This window comes from Bos mutus, chromosome 7 (assembly GCF_027580195.1).
Source record: "Bos mutus isolate GX-2022 chromosome 7, NWIPB_WYAK_1.1, whole genome shotgun sequence".
Classification (NCBI taxonomy): Eukaryota; Metazoa; Chordata; class Mammalia; order Artiodactyla; family Bovidae; genus Bos; species Bos mutus.
Window position 1 is genome coordinate 54,267,102 of NC_091623.1, and position 21,738 is coordinate 54,288,839.

At 39.6% G+C, this 21,738-nt stretch overlaps 1 protein-coding gene across 3 annotated transcripts in view; it reads left to right on the plus strand.

The window, feature by feature from the left end:
• Positions 1 to 1,274: 1,274 nt before the first annotated feature.
• The window catches only part of LOC102285626 (zinc finger protein 26), a 28,834-nt gene continuing 8,370 nt past the window's right edge, over positions 1,275 to 21,738 (plus strand). Inside the window, exon 1 of one of the 3 annotated variants that reach the window (XM_070373620.1) lies at positions 1,275 to 1,478. The gene's annotated coding sequence lies outside the window, so the exon portion shown is untranslated. The other 2 variants (XM_070373621.1, XM_070373622.1) reach the window with 2 other exon arrangements.

Below are 21,738 nucleotides of genomic sequence, written 5' to 3' on the forward strand. Positions count from 1 at the left end.
TCAAGGGGTGGCATATGGCCACATAGTGGTCATCGGCCATCACAGGCGGGAGGAAGTTGTCCAAATACCCCAATACCAAGAAAAAATACATCTGGATGATACAACCTTCATAGGTGATAACTTTGCTCTGTGTCTGGATATTTGCTAGCATTTTTGGAACTACAGTGGAATTGAAACAAATATCAGAAAGAGACAGGTGGGAGATGAAAAAGTACATTGGGGGTGGAGGTGGGGGTCAGAGCTGACAGTGAGGATGATGAGGTTCCCGAGCACCAGGACCAGGTACATGGACAGGAAAAGCATGAAGAGGAAGGGCTGCTGGTCTGGATCTTCTGAGAGTCCTGAGAAGAGGAATTTTGAGACAACTTTTTGGTTTTCTGCATCCATGTAGCTGATAACTGTGCCAGGTAACTGACAAAGCAAAGCTAATTCAAACAAACAGGAGTCCCCAAATATAAAGAAACTTTATCCTATTAATGAACACCCCCAGAAAAATGGACATGAGTTTGAGCAAATTCTGGGAGATAGTGAAGGCTAGGGAAGCCTGGTGTGCTGACGTCCATGAGGTTGCAAGGAGACACGACTGAGTGACTGAACAATCAGAAAAACGAGGAAAAAACCACACACATTTTGACTAACAATCGAATATTCCTTCCCTGAGAGCATAATAAACACCATTATCTTGTACAGATATTATTTTAGGGAAAATTTCTTCCTTTCTTCTAACTTTTTCACAAATGAGTGACTGCCTTCAAGACCATCAACTTTTGTGGTGTCCAGCTCAGCTTCAGCCTATTTCAGGTGTAGCATGTCAATGGCTCGAACGTTCTTCCTTCTTTGGGGTGGAGTTTTGCCTCTTGGATAATTCTGCTTTTTCCAAAATTTCTGTAGTAGTCGAGCAGCTCCATATGTGTTTGTGGTGCACTTACTTTGCTCTGTGGCCCTACCCCCTGACAACAACGAATTTGATCAGAAAGTGGTGTCTGGCCGAATCTGGCCATCTCAAAGATTGCCAGGTTTGTCAATATGGGAGAATCTAATTTTAAGCGCTCCCGGAATCTGAGAACAGCAGAAAAGTTTTTGAGTCGCATCGTCTTGGGTGGGTAACCATCGCCAGCCTCTCCTTTCTGCCCTCCAAACCCAGAACTGTTACTCGTCCCAAAACTCGCCTCCAAAACTATATCCTGTTATGGGCCCCGCCTTCTGCTCGCAGCTCCGCCCATAGACTTAGTTCTGGCCTCAGCCGCTTCCGCTGGGCCTATTTCTGCCTTCAGTCCGCGTTCTGAGCTGACCTAGGGGTCTCGCTCCAACGCGACGAAAACTACCGTATCGCCAAGGGAACTTGCCAATCAATCGAACTTGAATGGCAGCCAGCGTCCTGGAACCCCGCCCCTCTACAGCCGTGGCACTAAGCGGAAGTGGCGTCACAGGCTCGCGACAGCATTTTGGTCAGGCTGGTCTACGCCTGGTGGAAAGAGGTAGGCTAGTCGTCCCGTGTTTCACATTGTTGTGGGTGAGTCTTGCGTGGAGGCAGGGTTCTGGGCTGCACCGAGGTCGTTATACAGCACGTTGGGCCTGGCTTCCGGGGGGACTCCTGAGAGAGGCCTGGCCCCTCCTTTCGCGTCCGTAGGATCAGAGTCACCGTCGGGTGGTAAGTGCTGTGACGGCGCGTCTGCGGGTGTAGACGTTGACTGTGCTTTTCTATTTGAAAGCCTCCAGTGAGTTCTTTATGACTTTCGTCCACGAGGAAAAGAATTTCCGCTGTTCCAGTGTGCGTTGCTCTGTCCCCCACGTCCTCCGGGTGTTACCAACCTGGCTACCCTGTCCTGTTGGTCAGAGTATTGGGGAGAGTTGGTTTAAACGCCTGCTTCTTTTGTATGAAAAATAACGTTTCACCAAACAATTTGGCTTTCTCTTTGCGCGTTGCTTTTGAATATTTCATAGAGGTACAGATTCCTCGGATATCAAGGCTGCGCATATTACTCTGTTTATATGTATGTAGATTACAGAACTTGTTTTAAAAACGCACACATACACACAGCGAGAGCAGTTAAGTCATCTGAAATACCTAGGGTCGTAAGATCCCACAGTCAAACACGGGTCTCCAGGAGATACGATGGAGGCTTTTTGATACAAGTTCAAGAATGAGAAACCATAGATAACTTGTTTGGATTAGATGTGTATTTCCCCACATTATGTGATTGTGTAACGCCTAGAACCTCAATAAAATGTGACCTTCCAGTACAGTGAATGTTCGTTGTCGTAGATTCATTTAGTTTTAGAATTTTCCATGCTTGTTCTCTCCTCGATTTACGAATACACCGTGGTGAGCTGTTTGACAATAAGTTGAAAATAAATCGCATACATGATGACTTGCCTTTTAAATACTTGGTAATACTTCTTCTAAAGATATGGGCATTATCCTACTAAATATCTGAATTCCATTATTTCACATAAGAAAGATAAAAATAATAATATTTTGAAGTATCTACTATAATAAGTTAGCCTCTCCACGTGGTTCCAAAATGTGTTTTTGGTACTTTGGGGATCTAGAACCCAATCAGGGCTTATATGTGACAACTGTTAATGCCTTTTTGTCTTTTTTTAACCGAGATCACTTCCCGTTGTTTGTCTATTAAGTTCATTATATTGACACTTTGAGGAGTCACACATTGTTTAAAAAGTCACAGTTTTATATTTGTGCTTTTATATTCACAGTATGTTTAAGTTTTCCTTCATATCGTGTAGTTTCTGTCAGTTGGTAATTGGTTGAGAGCCATGGTTGGCAAACTTATTGTCTGAAAAGGTCCAGATAGTTAGTGCTTGATGTGTCACGAGCAATAAGGTAGGGAATTACTCAACTCTGCCTTAGTAGTAGAATAATACTGTCGACTTAGGGAAACAAATGGGCATATCTGTGATCCAAAGAACTTTATTTACAAAAACACACCCTATGACCAAAATGTGCCAACTCCTGGTATATTCTACTGGTTATTTCTTACGCATATTTTGAAGGTGATGTTGTGTACATCAAGTTGGATTCCATCAGGAGATGTAAATTTAGGATATCCCTTGGTTGTGTTGCTCAGTAGGACTATTTACTTAAGCTAGGAATCATCAGAGTTTTCTATTTTAAAAGTAGACTTTCCTATAAAGTCCTATGTGCGGTGATATTCTGATCCTCAGAATAACTTGTTTCCCAGCACCTTCCTATAATTTCTTTTAGCATCTGTTATTGTGTGAATAAACTTCTCTGTATATTGTTTCATCTTTTGGGGGTGTACTTTGAGGGTCAGCTTCTAGATTGTTTTTCTAGGTCATCAAACAAATATATATTTACTTCAGTGGATATTAAATTCTCTTAGATCTTGTGCCATTTTGTAGTTTCTGATCAACTTTTAAAAGGCATGTCTAAAACTGATTATGAAAAAATGCAAGGAACAGATTTTAGTTTTGACATCAGGACGCTTGTTTTTAAGAAGAATGTCCCAAAAGAATTTTTTCATCTTCAATGAAAAATACATAGTTTTTCAGAACTATAGCATTTTGATTTATATGTTTTTGTTCCAGGACATTTCATGTGAGTCTTACTTTATTTTTATGTTGCAGTCCTGTTTTTTATATTCCCTCAATTGTGTGTACTGTACTAGAACATTTTGTGAAAAGTGGCAAATTGTCTGGCAGTCCACAAGTGATTGTGGAATAACTTTAATGAGTTAGGCTCTGTGCCAGGGACAGAGAAACAATGGTGGTATGTATACCTGTGGCTGATTCATGTTGATGCATGGTAGAAACTAACATAATATTGTAAAGCAATTATCCACCAATTGAAAATAAAAAATAATAAGTCTGTTGTTGTTCAGTTGCTCAGTCGTGTCCAACTCTTTGCAACCCCATGGGCTACAGCATGCTAGGCTGCCCTGTCCTTCACCATCTCCTGGAGCTTGTTCAAACTCATGTCCCTTGAGTCAGTAATGCCATCCAGCCATCTCATCCTCTGTTATCTGCTTCTCCTCCTGCCTTCTATCTTTCCCAGCATCACGGTCTTTTTCAATGAATCGGCTGTTCACATCAGGTGGCGAAAGTATTGCAGCTTCAGCTTCAGCATCAGTCCTTCCAGTGAATATTCGGGACTGATTTCCTTTAGGATTGACTAGTTTGATCTTTCAGTCCAGGGGACTCTCAAGAGTCCTTCTCCAGCACACAGTTGTAAAACAAATTCTTTGGCACTCAGTCTTCTCTATGGTCCAACTCTCACATCCATACATGACTACTGGAAAAACCATAGCTTTGACTATACAAACTTTTGTCAATAATGTCTCTGCTTTTTAATATGGTGTCTAAGTTTCTCATAGCTTTTCTTCCAATGACCAAGACTTATCTTGCGGGTGCAGTCACCATGTGCAGTGATTTTGGAGCCCAAGAAAATTAATCTGCCACTGTTTGCATTGTTTCCCCATCTATTTGCCGTGAAGTGATGGGACCAGATACCATGATCTTCAGTTTTTGAATATTGAGTTTTAATCCAGCTTTTTCATGCTCCTCTTTCACCTTCATCAAGAGGCTCTTTAGTACATCTTTGCTTTCTGCCCTAAGGGTGGTATCATCTGCATATCTGAGGTTATTGACATTTCTCCCAGCAGTCTTGATTCCAGCTTGTGCTTCATCCAGCCCAGCATTTCGCATCATGTACTCTGCATATAAGTGAAATAAGCAGGTGACAATATACAGCCTTGATGTACTCCTTTCCCAATTTTGAACCAATCTGATTTTCCATGTCCAGTTCTCACTGTTGCTTTTTGACCTGCATACAAGTTTCTCAGGAGGCAGGTAAGGTGGTCTGTTTTTTTTTTAATCTTTTTAAGAATTTTCCAGTTTGTTGTGATCAACAAAGTCAAAGGCTTTAGTGTAGTCAGTAAAATAGAAGTAGGTGTTTTTCTGGAATTCCCTTGCTTTTTCTATGATCCAATGGATGTTGACAATTTGATTTCTGGTTCCTCTGCCTCTTCTAAATCCAACTTGTACATATGAAAGTTCTCGGTTCACATACTGTTGAAGTCTAGCTTGAAGGATTATGAGCATTATCATGTTGGCATGTGAAATGAGTGCAATTGTGTGGCAATTTGAATATTCTTTGGCATTACCCTTCTTTGGGGTTGAAATGAAAACTGATCTTTGCAGTCCTGTGGCCAATTAAAAATAAAAAATAAGAAATTTAAGACAAAACAACAAAAAAAAATTCATATAGCAATTGTCTTATCTGGGAATTCATTTTTTAAATGAAAACCAGGCATTGTGTGACATGGACAAAGAGTGTCTTACTATGAGATGGTAATATATATTGGAAGGGGTTGATATTTAACTTATGAAGCAAAACATGGGTTGTTGTTGTTTAGCCCCTCAGTCATGCCTAACTTTTTGAGATCTCATTGACTGCAGCATGTCAGGCTTCCCTGTCCTTCACCATCTCCTGGAGCTTGCTCAAACTCATGTCCTTTGAGTTGGTAATGCCATACAACCATTTTCTCCTCTTTCATCCCCTTATCCTCCTGACTTCAGTCTTTCCCAGCATCGGGGTCTTTTCTAATGAATCAGCTCTTCACAACAGATGACCAAAGTATTGGAGCTTCAGCATTAGCATCATTAGAGCTTGCAGTGAATATTCAGTGTTGATTTCCTTTAGGATGGACTGGTTTGACCTCCTTGCTGTCCAAGGGACTCTCTAAGAGTTTTCTTCAACACCACAGTTCAAAAGCATGAGTGTTTTGGCGCTCAGCCATCTTTATGGTCCAACTCTCACATCCATACATGGCTACTGGAAAAACCGTACCTTCGACTATACAGACCTTTGTTGGCAAAGTAATGTCTCTGCTTTTTAATATGCTGTCTAGGTTTGTTATAGCTTTTTTTCCAAGCAGCAAGCTCTTTTAATTTCATGTCTGCAGTCACCATGTGCAGTGATTTTGGAACCCAAGAAAATAAAATCTGTCACTGTTTCAATTGTTCCCTCATCAGTTTGCAATAAAGTAATAGGACCAGATGCCATGATTTTTGTTTTCTGAGTGTTGAGTTTTAAGCCAGTTTTTTCACTCTCCTCTTTCACTTTCAACAAGAGGCTCTTTAGTTTCTCTTTGCTTTCTGCCATAAGGGTGGAATCATCTGCATATCTGAGGTTATTGATATTTCTCCCGGCAGTCTTGATTCCAGTTTGTGCTTCATCCATCCTGACGTTTCACATGATGTACTCTTCACATAAGTTAAATAAACAGGGTTACAATATACAGCCTTGACGTACTCCTTTCCCAGTTTTGAAATGGTCCTTTGTTCTATGTCCAGTTCTAACTGTTGCTTTTGACCTATATACAGGTTTCTCAGGAGGCAGGTAAGGTGGTCTGGTATTCCCATATCTTTAAGAATTTTCCACAGTTTGTTTTGATACAAACAGTCAAAAGCTTTAGTTTAGTCAGTGAAGCAGTAGTAGATGTTTTTCTGAAATTCTCATGCTTTATCTGTGATCCAGTGATGTTAGCAGTATCTATTTAGGTCACTGAGCAATAGTAAGGATTCATGGAATGGGTAAAAATTGTCAGATGACGGGAACTTCATGAGTAACATACAGTGTAGTTGAAAGCGCAGTGTATGTTTTACTGAAGAAAGAGTTTGCAGAAGCAGAACAGATAGTAATGAGATTTAAAGCGGAAAAAAAGGACAGGACCCAGGAAGGAGGTGCTCTGGGCATATTCTTAAGTCCATGTCAATTTTAGAAACATTGAGTCTATGTACATCTTAAGTATAACTGACTAACTGCTACTTTGGAAAAAGACTTCAGGGAAGATGAGACCGAAGGCATTGAGTCAAGCTAGACTCTTATGCTGATTAAGTTTTAAAAGACATTCATGTTTATAGCGGTGTCATAATTATTATAGAAAATTAAGTAAATGATTTGAGAGTTTTGTAGAAGGTAAAAATGAAGGAATCCAGTGATTACCTATTTCCATTTACTAGATGAAATGCCCTACTTAAAAAATGCTTGATTAGCACTCAGTGAAAAAAATCAAATCCAGGGCTATCTTAAGGAGCCTTTGGGGAAGGCAACCATGTATTGTGACTAATTGAATAGAGCTCTGGAGCTAAATAGAAGATAGTATTCTTTATCTTTATATGATAGTAGGTGAAGGAAAGAAGAGAGAGTTGACACTGAAATCATAAAAAGACAAAGCATTCAAATTTGCCATATGGGAATTGATGGGAGTAGGAGGACGGGAAAAATTTGCATGTTTTGTTGATTCCATTTCTAGGGTGGGACAGTGAAACACATGAAGGCTTACCCCCAGATTTGATGAGACAATTTATTTGATTGGGAAAATTGCTCAGGGAAGAATTTAATTTTCACTATTTATCTATCAGGATCAATAAGAGATATCTTTTTTTTTTTTTTGCCGGAACCCTGCAGCATGTGGAGGTTTTGGGGTTTTTTGTTGGTTGGTGTTTTTAATTTATTTGGCTAACTCTTAGGATCCATTTAAAATCTCATCCTGATAAAAGCCCTTTATGCAAAATTACATAGTGAAATAAAGGTGCATAAATGTAAGTAGTGTGGGAAACCCTTCCATAATTCCTAGAGACTTAAAGTAGATATGAAATTTCATAGTGAAGAGAGGCCGTTTCCATGTGACAAATGTGGAAAATTCTTTAGAAGTTTTTTGTATCTTAAGAGTCACAATCAAATTCACACTGGAACAAAACCATATAAATATGAGGAATGTGGTAAAGCCTTCATCTTGTCTTCTTTACTTACTTTACATATGGAAACCCATGATAGAAAGTTTTCATGTGAACACTGTGGTGACTTTTTTGTTAGATCTGAGATTAGGACACATTGAACATCTCACGTTGGAGAGAGTCCTTTTTTATCTAAGCAATGTGGAAAATACTTTAAATGTTCCTTATGACTTCAGTGTCACAAAAATATTCACTCTGGATTAAAACCCTACAAATGTGAAAAATGTGGGAAAGCCACATTTGTTGATTGGGTTGTTTGTTTTTCTTTTTTGATAGTGAGCTCCATAAGCTGTCTGTATATTTTGGAGTCTAACCCTTCTGTATTGCTTTCTTAGAAAAGTTTTTGCTCCCAATTGGAGGGTTGCCTTTTTATCTTCTCTGTAGTTTGCTTTGAGAAGTCTTTTAAATTTAATTAGGTCCCCTTCAATTTCTTAAATTTTCAGTAATTTACTAGGTAGGTCAAAAAAGATCTAATTGTGACATGTCAAAGAGTGTTTCTCCTATGTTTTCTTCTAAGAATTTTATAGTGTCTCGGCTTATGTTTAGGTCTTTAATCCATTTTGAGTTTATTTTTGTGTAGGATGTTAGAAAGTGTTCTAATTTCATACTTTTACATGTATCTGTCCAGATTTCTCAGCACCACTTATTGAAGAGTCTGTTTGTTTTTTTGTTTTTTCCATCAGATATTCTTCCCTTTGTCACAGATTAGGTAACCAAAGGTCGGTGTGTCTGTCTCTGGGCAAGAATACAAAGAAGAACTATACAAAAAAGGTCTTAATGACCCAGATAACCACGATGGTGTGGTCAGTCATCTAGAGCAAGAAATCCTGGAATGTGAGGTCAAGTGAGTCTTAGGAAGCATTACTACAAACAAAGCTAGTGGAGGTGATGAAATTCCAGCTGAGCTGTTTAAAATCCTAAAAAATGATGCTATTAAAGATGATGCTGCTGCACTCAATGTACCAGCAAATTTAGAAAACTCAGCTGTGGCCACAGGACTGGAAAAGGTCAGTTTTCATTCCAATCTCAAAAAAAGGCAATGCAGAGAATGTTCAAACTACAGCACAATTGCACTCATCTCACACGCTGGTAAAGTAATGCTCAAAATTCTCCAAGCGAGGCTTCAACAGTATGTGAACTGAGAACTTCCAGATGTTCAAGCTGGTTTAGAAAAGGCAGAGGAACCAGAGATCAAGTTGCCAACATCCGTTGGATCATAGAAAAAGCAGGGGAAGTCAAGAAAAACATCTGCTTTATTGACTATGTGAAAGCGTTTGGCTGTGTGGATCACAACAAACTGTGAAAAATTCTTAAAGAGATGGGAATACCAGACCACCTTACCTGCCTCCTGAGATATCTGTATACAGGTCAAGAAGCAACAGTTAGAACCGGACATGGAACAATGGACTGGTTCCAAATTGGGAAAAGGCTGTATATTGTCACCTTGCTTATTTAACTTATATGCAGAGTTGCTGCTGCTAAGTCGTTTCAGTCGTGTCCGACTCTGTGCGACCGCATAGACGGCAGCCCACCAGGCTCCGCCGTCCCTGGGATTCTCTAGGCAAGAACACTGGAGTGGGTTGCCATTTCCTTCTCCAATGCATGAAAGTGAAAAGTGAAAGGGAAGTCACTCAGTCGTGTCCGACTCTTAGCGACCCCATGGACTGTAGCCCACAGGCTCCTCCGTCCATGGGATTTTCCAGGCAAGAGTACTGGAGTGTGGTGCCATTGCCTTCTCCGATATGCAGAGTACTTCATGTGAAATGCTGGAGTGGATGAAGCAAAAGCTGGAATCAAGATTGCTGGGAGAAATATCAATAGTCTCAGATATGCAGATGACACTACCCTTATGGCAGATAGTGAAGAGAAACTAAAGAGCCTGTTAATGAAAGTGGAAGAGGAGTGTGAAGAAGCTTGCTTAAAACTCAACGTTCAGAAAACAAAGATCATGGCATCCGGTCCTCTCATTTTATGGCAAATAGATGGGGAAACAGTGACAGACTTTATTTTCTTGGACTCCAGAATCACTGTAGATGGTGACTGCAGCCATGAAATTAAAAGACACTTGCTCCTTGGAAGAAAAGCTATGACCAACCTAGACAGCATATTAAAAAGCAAAGACTTTACTGACAGAAGTCCGTGTCGTCAAAGCTATGGTTTTTCCAGTAGTCATGTATGGATGGATATGAGAGCTGGGCCATAAAGAAAGCTGAACACTGAAGAACTGATGCTTTTGAACTGTGGTGTTGGTGAAGACTCTTGAGAGTCCCTTGGACAGCAAGGAGATCAAACCAGTTAACCCTAAAGGAAATCAACACTGAATATTCATTGGAAGGACTGATGCTGAAGCTCCCATATTTTGGCCACCTGATGCAAAGAACTGACTTAGTGGAAAAGACCCTGAGGCTGGGAAAGATTGAAGGCAAGAGGATAAGGGTTTGACAGAGGATGAGATGGTTGGATGGCATCACTAACTCAATGGACATGAGTTTGAGCAAGCTGCAAGAGTTGGTGCTGGACAGGAAGGCCTGGCATGCTGCAATCCATGAGGTCACAAACATTTGGACAGGACTGGGCAACTGAACTTATCTGTCCATGAAACATTAATCTAAGAAATTTTTGGAATTGTATTTGAGCCATATTAGAGGATTAGCCCTGGAAGAACATCACAGAAAGCCCTTGTTTAGTGTGTATTTGTGTGTTTGTTTATTTATTTGGGGCTTCTCTGGTAACTGAGTAGTAAAGAATCCTCCAAGGTAGGAAACCCAGGTTCAATCCCTGGGTCAGGAAGATCCCCTGGAAAAGGAATTGGCAACTCATTCCAGGACTCTTGCCTGGAGAATCCCATGGACAGAGGAGCCTGGTGGGCTACAGTCCATGGCACTGCAAGTGTCAGATATGACTTAGCCACTAAACCACCACCATCATTTATTTATGTATATTTTTGGCCCCACCATGGTGTATGTGGGATATTATCTCCCAGAGGCATGCACGATCTTATTACCCCAACAGGAATTGAACCCCTGACCTCTGCAGTGGAAGCTTCCCTGTGCTTCCCAATCTGCTTGAGTTTGCTCAAACTTGCATCCACTGAGTCAGTTATACCATCCAACCATCTCATCCTCTGTTGCCCCCTTCTCCTCTTGCCCTCAATCTTTCCCAGCATCAGAATCTTTTCCAGTGAGTCTGAATAATATTTCATTTTTGAATTTTTTTCTTCCATTCATGTGTTGATGGACACTTAGGTTGCTTCCATAACTTGCCTGCTGTAAATAAAGTTGCTATGAACATTGGGGTGCATGTATCTTTTCAAATTACTGTTTTCATTTTCTCTGAAATGAAAGAAATGGAAATTTCTTTCCTTTCCACACCCAAAGAAATGGAATTGCTAGATCATGGTGTCATTTCTTGAGGAGTCTCCATACTATTTTCCATAGTGGCTGTACCAATTTACAGTCCCACCAGCAGAATACCAGTGTTCCCTTTTCTTCACAGTCTGGGCAAATTTGTTATTTGTGACCTTTTTGATAACCATTCTGCATGAAGCAACAGCTCACTGTAGTTTTGATTTGCATTTCTCTAACGGTAAGTAACCTTGAGAATCTTCTCATGAACCTGTTGGCCATCTGTGTGTATTCCTTGGGAAAATGTCTTTTCAGGTCTTCTGTTCATTTTTTTAATAGGATTATTTGGGTTTTTTTATCTTAAGTTGTATGAGCTATTTATGTATTTTGTACTTTAATCTATTATTGGTCATATCATTTGCAGATATTTTCTGCCATTCAGTAGATGGTCTTTACTTTTTTTTTTTTTGTCTTTACATTTTTTGATTGTTTATTTTGCTTTACAAAACTTTTACGTTTACTTCAATCCCATTTGTTTATCTTTGCCTCTGTTTTCTTTGGCTTAGGAGACAGAGCCAAAAGCATTCTGCTGATATGTATGTCAAAGAGCGTTCTGTGTATGTTTTCTTCTAGGAGTTTTATGGTTTCTGATGGTGTTTTAGTCACTATGTCATATCCGACTCTTGCGACTCCATAGACTGTAGCCTGCCAGGCTCCTCTGTCCATGGAGTTCTCCAGGCAAGAATACTGAAGTGGGTTGCCATTTCCTTATCCAGGGTATCTTCCCAACGCAGGAATCAAACCCAGGTCTACTGCCTTGCAGGCAGATTCTTTACTGACTGAGCTACAAGAGAAGCCCAAGGTTCTAGTCTTGTATTTAGGTCTTTAATCCGTTTTGAGCTTTTTTTCATACATGATATGTAAAAATATTCCAATTTTATTCTTTTACATGAGCTGTCCAGTGTTTTCAGCACCATTTATTGGCCGTACTGTCTTTTCTACATTGTATATTTTTGACTGCATTGTAGATTAGTTGACTTTAAGTGTGTGGGTTTATTTTTTGGTTCTTTATACTATTCCATTCATCTATGAGTCTGTTTTTGTTTCAGTTTTATACGGTTTTCATTGCTGTAGCTTTGTAGTGTAGTGTAGAACCTGCCTGCCAGTGAGGGAGACACCAAAGATACAGGTTCGCTCCCTGGGTCGGGAAGATCCCCTGGGAAAGGAAATGGCAACCCTCTCCAATATTCTTGCCTGGGATATCCCATGGACAGAGAAGCCCATGGGGTCGCAGAGTTGAACACAACTGAGCACACACACACAGTTCGAAGTCAACGACTGTGATACCCCTAGCTTTGTTCTTTGTTGTGTATACTGTCTTGGCTCTTCAGAAGAATTATTTGTTCTAGTTCTGTGAAAAATATCATGAGTACTTTCCTAGGGGTTAAATTTCTGATTGCTTTGGGTAGTATGGAATTTTAACTGTATTGATTCTTTCAGTCCATGAGCACAGGATATCTTTCCACTTCTCTGTAATATCATCTTCAATTTCCTACACTGTTGTATGGTTTTCAGAGTATAGGTCTTTATTTGGTTAAGTTTATTTCTAGTAATTGAATTCTTTTTGATTTGTTTTTCAAAGGAACTTCTTTTTTCTGCTTTCTTTTTCTGGTAATTCATTATTATGGTATAGAAAAGAAACATTTCTTTATATTAATCCTGTATGCTTTCCATTTCACTGAATTCATTTATTCTAATAGTTTTTTGATGGTGACTTTAGAGTATTTTTGTATATAGTACCATGTAATCTGCAAAGAGTGGCAATTGTACTCATCCTTTCCAATCTGGATGCCTTTTGTTTCTTTCTCTCATCTGATAGCTGTGGCTGGGACATCCAATACTTCATTAAAGAGAAGTTATGAGAGTGGGCATTCTTGTCTTCTGATTTTAAATGAAAAGCTTTCTGTATTCCATTGAGTATGATGTTAGCTGGGGCTTGTCATAAATGGCCTTCATTATGTTGAGATGTGTTCCCTCCATACCAACTTTGATGAGAGTCATTATCGTGAATAGATGGTGAATTTATTCAGTGTTTTTCCTGCATTAATTGAAATTATCTGTGATTTTTAGTATCCTTTTATTAATGTAGTGTATGACATTGCTTGATGATCAGATTTTGAACCATTTTTTCATCCCTGGAATAAATCTCACTCGATCATTGTGAATAATCCATTTTATAGACTGTTGAATTCTATTTGCTAATATTTTGCAGAGAATTTTTGTATCTCTATACATAAGAATTATTGGCCTGTAATCTAATTTTTATATACTACCTCTTTCAGGTTTTAGCATCAGGGTAATCGTGGTCTCATAGAAAGAATTTGGGAGTATTTCCACCTCTTCTTATTTTGGGAATAGACATTAAGGGACTTCCCTGGTGGTCCAGTGTTTAAGACTATTTCAATGCAGCGGGCACTGATTCAATCCCTGGTGGTCAGAGAACTGGGATCCCATATGCTGTGTGGCACAAGCATATGTATTCAGCCTTCTTTATATGTGGGATAGAATTCTCCTGTGCAGCTGCCTTGCCTGGACTTTTAATTTGGGGGATTTTGATTGCTGATTCAGTTTCAACATTAGTAATCAGTCTACTTAGATTATCCATGGATTCCTATTCAGTTTTCAAAGGTTTTGTAATTCTAGATACATATTTCTCCTAGTTCAATTTATTGACATATAACTTTATAGTATACTTTCTTTTTTCTCATAGTATTCCCTTTTGATTATTTCTGTGTGTGTGGAATCAGTTATAATTTCTCCTCTTTCATTATTTATTTTGCTTATTTGGGTCTTCTTTTTCCTTAATGAGACAGGCTAAAGCCTTATCAACACTAATTATCTTTTCAAAAGACCTGCATTTGGGTTCACTGATCTTTTCTAATGCAGGGGACTTGAGGTTCTCTATTTTCTCTCTGATGTTTATTACTTCTTTCCTTCTGCTAGCTTAAGGCTTTGTTCTTCTTTTTCTAATTCCTTTGGATGATAAGTTAGGTTGTTAACTTGAGATTTTTCTTACATCTTGAGATAGACCTGTATCATTATAAAATCCCCCATCATGACTACTTCTGCTGCATCCCATCAATTTGGGGATGTTTCGTTTCTATTTTCATGTGTCTTGAGGTATTTTCCAATTTCTTTGTTGACCCATTCATTTTGTAGTAATATGTTGTTTGGTCTCCACATATTTGTTCTTTTCCCATTTTTCTTTCTGTAATTGATTTCTTTATTTCACAGCATTGTGGTCAGAAAAAATATTTGATATTATTTTGGTCCATTAAATTTGTTGAGCAGACATGTCATCTGTCTTGGAGAACATTCCATGTGCACTTGTGAAGAATGTTTATGTCTCTGTTTTGGGTTGGAATGTCCTGTAGGTATCTATTAAGTCCAAGTGGCCAAATATGTCTTAAGACTACTGTTTTATTCTGGATTTTCTGTCTGGATGATCTGTCCACTGATGCTGCTGCTGCTGCTGCTGCTAAGTCATTTCAGTCGTGTCTGACTCTGTGCGACCCCATAGATGGCAGCCTACCAGGCTCCCCCGTCCCTGGAATTTTCCAGGCAAGAACACTGGAGTGGGTTGCCATTTCCTTCTCCAGTGCATGAAAGTGAAAAGTGAAAGTGAAGTCGCTCAGTCGTGTCTGACTCCCAGCAACCCCATGGACTGCAGCCTACCAGGCTCCTCCATCCATGGGATTTTCCAGGCAAGAGTACTGGAGTGGGTTGCCATTGCCTTCTCTGCCACTGATGGTAGTTGGATGTTAAAATTCCCTATTATTATTGTATTACTCTCAATGTCTCCCTTTATGTCTGTAAATACTTACTTTATTTATTTAGCTTCTCCTGTATTAGATACACATATGTTAACAGCTGTTACATTCTGTTATGTTAATCCCTTATCATTACATAATGTCCTTTGTCTTTTATTTAGACTTTGTCTTAAAGTCTACTTTGTCTACTCTGAGTATTGCTACTCCAAATTCTTGTTCGTTTGCCTTTATATGGACTATCTTTTTCCTATCCTTTCACTTTCAATCTGTATGTGTGTCTTTAGCTTTACTAATTTGTGATTATCCTGGGATTCATATGTTGACCTGTAACTAGATCTGCTTGTTTTAAACTAATAGTGATTTAATTTCAAGAACATTCTAAAACATCTATGTTATTTCTCCCTTATTACATGTTTTTTGTCTTTAATGTCATATTCTTGTTTAACACTTAATTGATTGTTGTAGTTATAGTTTCTTTGTACTTCCTTTGTACTTCCTTACTTAATCTTTGTACTTCCTTACTTAAATGGTTATTACACAGGCTTTACTATATATTTACTTTACTAATGGGACTTTTCTTTCCTATACATTCTTCTGCTCGTAGCCTTTTCTTTTCCACTTAAGAGAAGACCCTTTACTATTTCTCTTAGAGTTGTTTTAGATTTGATGAACTCCTCTAGTTTTTGCTTACCTGAAAGTTCTTTGTCTCGCCTTCGATTTTGAATGATAACCTTGCTGGGTAGAGTATCTTTAATTTGTAGGTTTTTCCCTTTTAGCACTTTCAAAGTATATGCCCCACTGTCCTGCAAGGTTTCTGCAGAAAAATCAGTTGATAGCCTTAAGTGGGTCCCTTGTATATGACTCCTTGTTTTTTCTTACTGCCTTTAGAAGTCTCTGTTTACCTTTTGAATTTTAATTATGATATATTTTGGTGTGTGTCTCTGGGTTCATCTTGTTTGACACTCTGTGCTTTCTGTAGCTGTATATCTGTTTCATTCTTCCATTTTGGGAAATTTTCAGTCATTCTTGTTGTTGTTGTTGTTCAGTTGCTAAGATGTGTCTGACTTTGTGATCTGTGGACTGCAGCACGTCAGTCTTCACTATCCTTAAGTATCTCCCAGAGTTTTCTCTGGGAAATTCATGTCTTTGAGTCAGTGATGCTATCTAACCATCTTATCTCTGCCACCCCCTTCTCCTTTTGCCTTCAGTCTTTCCCAGCATCACGGTTTTTTCTAGTGAGTCAGCTCTTTGCATCAAGTGGCCAAGGTATTGGAACTTCAGCTTCAGCATCAGTCCTTCCAATGAGTATTCAGAGTTGATTCCTTTAGGATCCAGTGGTTTGATCTCCTTGTATTCCAAGGGACTCTCAAAAATCTTCTCCAGAACCACATTTCAAAAGCATGAATACTTTGGCACTGAGTCTTCTTTATGATCCAACTCTCACATCCATACATGACTACTGGAAAAACAACTTTGAATAAACAGAACTTTGTTGGCAAGTGATGTCTCTTCTATTTAATACACTGTCTAGGTTTGTCATAGGTTTTTTTTCCAAAGACCAACCGTCTTTTAACTTCATGGCTGCAGTCACCATCCACAGTGATTTTGGAGATAATGAAAATATGGTTTCTGCTTCTACTTTTCTGCCACTTCTCTTTGCCATGAAGTGATGGGAACAGATACCATGATTGAGTTAGTTTTTTTAACGTTGAGTTTTAAGCCAGCCTTTTTACTCTCCTCTTTCACCCTCATCAAGAAGCTCCTTAGTTCCTCTTCACTTTCTGTCATTAGAGTGGTATCATCTGCATTTCTGAGGTTGTTGATGATGTCTCCTAGCAGTCTTGATTCCCACTTGTGATTCATCCCGTCTTGCTGAAGGCAATGGCACCCCACTCCAGTACTCCTGCCTGGAAAATCCCATGGATGGAGGAGCCCGGTATGCTGCAGTCCATGGGGTTGCTGGGAGTCAGACACGACTGAGCGACTTCACTTTTACTTTTCACTTTCATGCATTGGAGAAGGAAATGGCAACCCATTCCAGTGTTCTTGCCTGGAGAATCCCAGGGATGGGGGAGCCTGGTGGGCTGCCGTCTATGGGGTCACACAGAGATGGACACGACTGAAGTGACTTAGCAGCAGCATTGAAATTAGATAAGCAAGGTGACAATATACAGCCTTCTTGTACTCCTTTCTCAACTTTGAACCAGTCACCCTTCCTTGACTGCTTCACTTGCTTTTTGATCCACATACACGTTTCTCAAGGAACAGTTAAGGTGGTCTGGTATTCTCACTCATTAGAATTTTCCACAGTTTGTTGTGATCCACCCAGTCAAAGACTATAGCATACTTAATAAAGCAGAAGTAGATGATTTTCTGAAACTCCCTTGCCTTTCTATGGTCCATAAGTGTTGGCAATTTGATCTCTGTTTCCTCTGCATTTTCTAAACCCAGGTTGTACATCAGGAAGTTCTCGGTTCATGTATTGTTGAAGCATAGCTTGAAAGATTTTTGAGCGTAGCCTTACTAGCATATGTGCTGTTGCTGCTGCTGCTGCTAAGTCACTGCAGTCATGTACGACTCTGTGTGACCCCGTGGACAGCAGCCTACCAGGCTCCTCCATCCACAGGATTGTCTAGGCAAGAATACTGGAGTGGGTTGCCATTTTCTTCTCCAGCATATGTGAAAAGGGTGCAATTATATGGAAGTTTGAACATTTTAGGGCATTGGCCTTCTTTGGGATTGGAATGAAAACTGTCCTTTTTCAGGCCTGTGGCCACTGCTGAGTTTTCCAAATTTGCAGATGTATTGAGTACAGCACTTTAACAGCATCATCTTTTAGGATTTTAAATAGCTCAGCTGGAATTCCATCACCTCCACTATCTCTGTTTGTAGTAATGCATCCTAAGGCCTACTTGATTTCACACTCCAAGGTGTCTGTCTCTAGGTGAGTGAGCACACCATCGTGGTTATCCATGTCATTAATACTTTTTTTTAATAGGTCTTCTGTGTATTTTTGCCACCTTTTCTTAATCTTCCCTGGTTCTGTTTGATGATACCGTTTCTGTCTTTTATCATGCTCATGCTTGCATGAACATCCTTCATATGTCCAATTTTCTTGAAGATATGTCTAGTCTTTCCCATTCTGTTGTTTTCCTCTATTAACTTTGTTTTTTTCATTTAAGCAGGCCTTCTTATCTCTCCTTGCGGTTTTCTAGAATTGTGCATTCACTTGGGTATATATCTTTCCTCTTCTTTGCCTTTTGTTTCTCTTTGCACAGCTATTTGTAAAGCTTTGGCTTCAGACAACCACTTTGGCTTTTTTCATTTTTTTCTTTGGGATGGTTTTGGTCACTGCCTCCTGTACAGTATTATGAACCTCCATCCATAGTTCTTCAGGCACTCTGTCTACCAGATATAATCCCTTAAATCTGTATGTCACCTTCACTTATAATGGGTATGATTTAGGTCATACCTGAATGGCCTAGTGGTTTTCCCTGCTTTCTTCAATTTAAGCCTAAATTTTGCAATCAGGAACTCGTGATCTGAGCTACAGCAAGCTCTGTGTTTTCATATTTTTATCAAATACATTTTTTCCCCTCTTTTTCTCTCTTCTTCTGAGACCCAATTACGAGAATGTTAGAATCATTTATATTAGACCAGAGATTCCTTAACCTGTCCCTTTTTCTTCCACCACAACACCCAGTTTGCAGGATCTTAATTTCTTGATAAGGAATCAAATCCAGGCCCACAGTAGTGAAAGCACTGAGTCCTAACCACTAGTCTGCCAGGGTATTGCCATACTGTTCTCATTTTTTCAAATTTTGTTTTCTCTTTCTGTTTTTCTGATTGGGTGATTTTTGTTATTCTATCTTCCACATCAGTTGTGCACTCTCCTGTGCCCCCTGATCTGATACTTCGTAGCATTAATACTTCCTAGCATGTTTTTTTGGAGAAGGCAATGGCAACCCACTCCAGTACTCTTGCCTGGAAAATCCCATGGATGGAGGAGCCTGGTAGGCTGCAGTCCATGGGTTCGCTAAGAGTCGGACATGACTGAGCTACTTCACTTTCAGTTGTCACTCCCATGCATTGGAGAAGGAAATGGCAACCCACTCCAGTGTTCTTGCCTGGAGAATCCCAGGGACGGGGAGCCTGGTGGGCTGCCGTCTATGGGGTCGCACAGAGTCGGACATGACTGAAGCAACTTAGCAGCAGCAGCAGCATGTTTTTTATTTCAGTCATTTTATTCTTCACATCTGACTGGTTCTTTTTTATTGTTTATGTTCCTTGTTACAACTTGAACTATGTTCATTCATTCTTTTCTCCAGTTATCATTCTTATTTATTGCTCTTCTTTAGTCACCAAGTCATGTCCAACTCTTTGCAACCCTTTGGACTAACAGGGTCTTCTGTCCATGACATTTCCCAGGCAAGAATCCTGGAGTGGGTTGGCGTTTCCTTTTCCAAGGAATATTCCTGATCAAGGGATCGAACCCATGTCTCCTGCATTGGCAGATGGGTTCTTTACCACTGAATGACCTGGAAAGCCCTAGCATCCTTGTGCTTTACATTTTGTGTTGGTTTCTGCTGTATAACTGAGAATCAGTCAAAAGTTTACATAATATGTATGTATGTATGTATCACTTCCCTTCTGAGTCTCCCTCTTCTTCCCACATCCCACCCCTGTTGGTCATCACAGAGCACCAGACTGGACTCCCTTTGTTATTAAGCAACTTCCCACTAGTATTTTACACATGATAGTGTATATATGTCAGTGCTGCTTTCTGAATACAGCCCACCCTCTCCTTCCCCTTCTGTGTCCACAGTTTCTTCTCTGCCAGGTTCATAAGTACCATTTTGCTATGTTCCATGTATATGCGTTAATATATGATTCTTGTTTTTTTTCCTCTGACTTCACTCTGTATAAGATGGTATAGGTTCATCCACTATAACTGACTCAGACTTGTTCCTGTTTATAGCTGGGTAAAATCCACTGTATTACTGTACCATAATTGCTATATCCATTCATCTGTCACTGGACATCTAGATTGCTTCCATTTCCGTAGCTATTGTAAATATTGCTGCAATAAATACTATAATTTAGTAGTGAGATTTCTGAGTCATATGGTAGATTAATTCTTAATTTTTAAAGGAATCTCCATATTGTTTTCCATTTGGCTGTATCAGTTTCCTTTTCCACCAGCATTCCCTTGCTGCTTTTAATCGTTTTTCTTTGTATTTAATTTTTGTTAGTTTGAATAATATGTATGTTGGTGTCGTTCTTTTGAGGTTTTTCTTTAAGAGACTCTGGGCTTCCTGGACTTGGGTTACTATTTCCTTTCCCCTCACCCTAAGGAATTTTCCAACTGTAATCTCAAATATTTTCTCATACCCTTTTCCTCTTCTTCTTCTGAAACCCCTGTCATTTGAATATTGGAGCATTTAATTTTGTCCCAGAGTCTTTAAGACTGTCCTCGTTTCTTTTCCTTCTTTTTTCTCTATTCTTCTCTGCTTTGGTTATTTCCACCATTCTATTTTCCAACTCATTTATCCATTCTTCTGCCTCAGTTATTCTGCTATTGGTTCCCTCCAGTGTATTTTTATTTCAGTTCTTACGTTTTTCATTGTTGATTGTCTGTTTTTTGTCTCTTATAGGTCCTTGTTAAATGTTTCTTTTACATTCTCAATCTGTGCCTCCGTTCTTTATCCATGCCCACATATTATTTCTGAGGTCTTGTATCATCTTTAATATCATTACACTGAATTCTTTTTCAGGTAGACTGCCTATTTCATCTTCATTTGCTTCATCTGATGAAGCCCTGGAGTTCTTTTACTAATGCTTTAAACTGATTGTTTCATATATTATTTATCTCTGTTAAATTAGTTGTTTCATCTATGTTTTATCCTTGTTCTTTTGTTTGAAACAAATTCCTTTATCTTCTCATTTTATTTCACTTTCTCTGTGAAATTAAGTGAAGCATTTACCTATCTCATCTTTGAAGGTGTGTCCTTTTGTAGGTCCCTATGCAGTCTTTGTGTGCAGGAGCTTTGGTGGGAGAGCTGGATTTAAGCAGAGAAGAATCTTCCTTGGCAGTCCCTTGAGTGAGGCTCCACATTCCACTACAGTGCTTGATCCCTGGTAGTGGAGCTCAGATCCCACAAGCTGTGTGGCATGGGCAAAATTTAAGAAATAAAACTTTAAAAATTAAAATAAAGGGGCTTCCTTGGTGGCTCAGTGGTGAAGAGTCCACCTGCCAATGCAGTGGGTATGGGTTTGATCTCTGGTCCAGGAAGATCCCACATGCCACAGAGCAACTAAGACTGCGTGCCACAACTATTGAGCCTGTGCTCTAGAGCCTGGGTACTGCATTACTGAACCCACATGCTGCAACTACTAATAAGTCCTTTCACCCTAGAGCCTGTGCTCCAGAACAAGAGAAGCCAACCCAATGAAAAGCCCATGCACAACTACAGAGTAGCCCCAGCTCACTGTAACTGAGTATGGCAAAGAAGACCCAGCATAGCCAAATATAAATAAATAAATCTTTAAAACAAAAAATAAAATGTGGTCAGCACAGATTATGTCTTTCCTCGGGTGTCCTTGTTAGGAAGTTGTGCTGGTGATACAATGGCTAGAGCCAGAGCCATGTGTGAGCTGTTTTTCTCCTGTGCACAGTGGCTGTCACTACCCTGTCATCAGGGGCAGGAGCCAGGTCTGGTTCCAAGGTCCTGGAAGCAGAAGCCCTGAATGTTGCCTCAGTCGGTTCTGTTCTGTCCATGTTT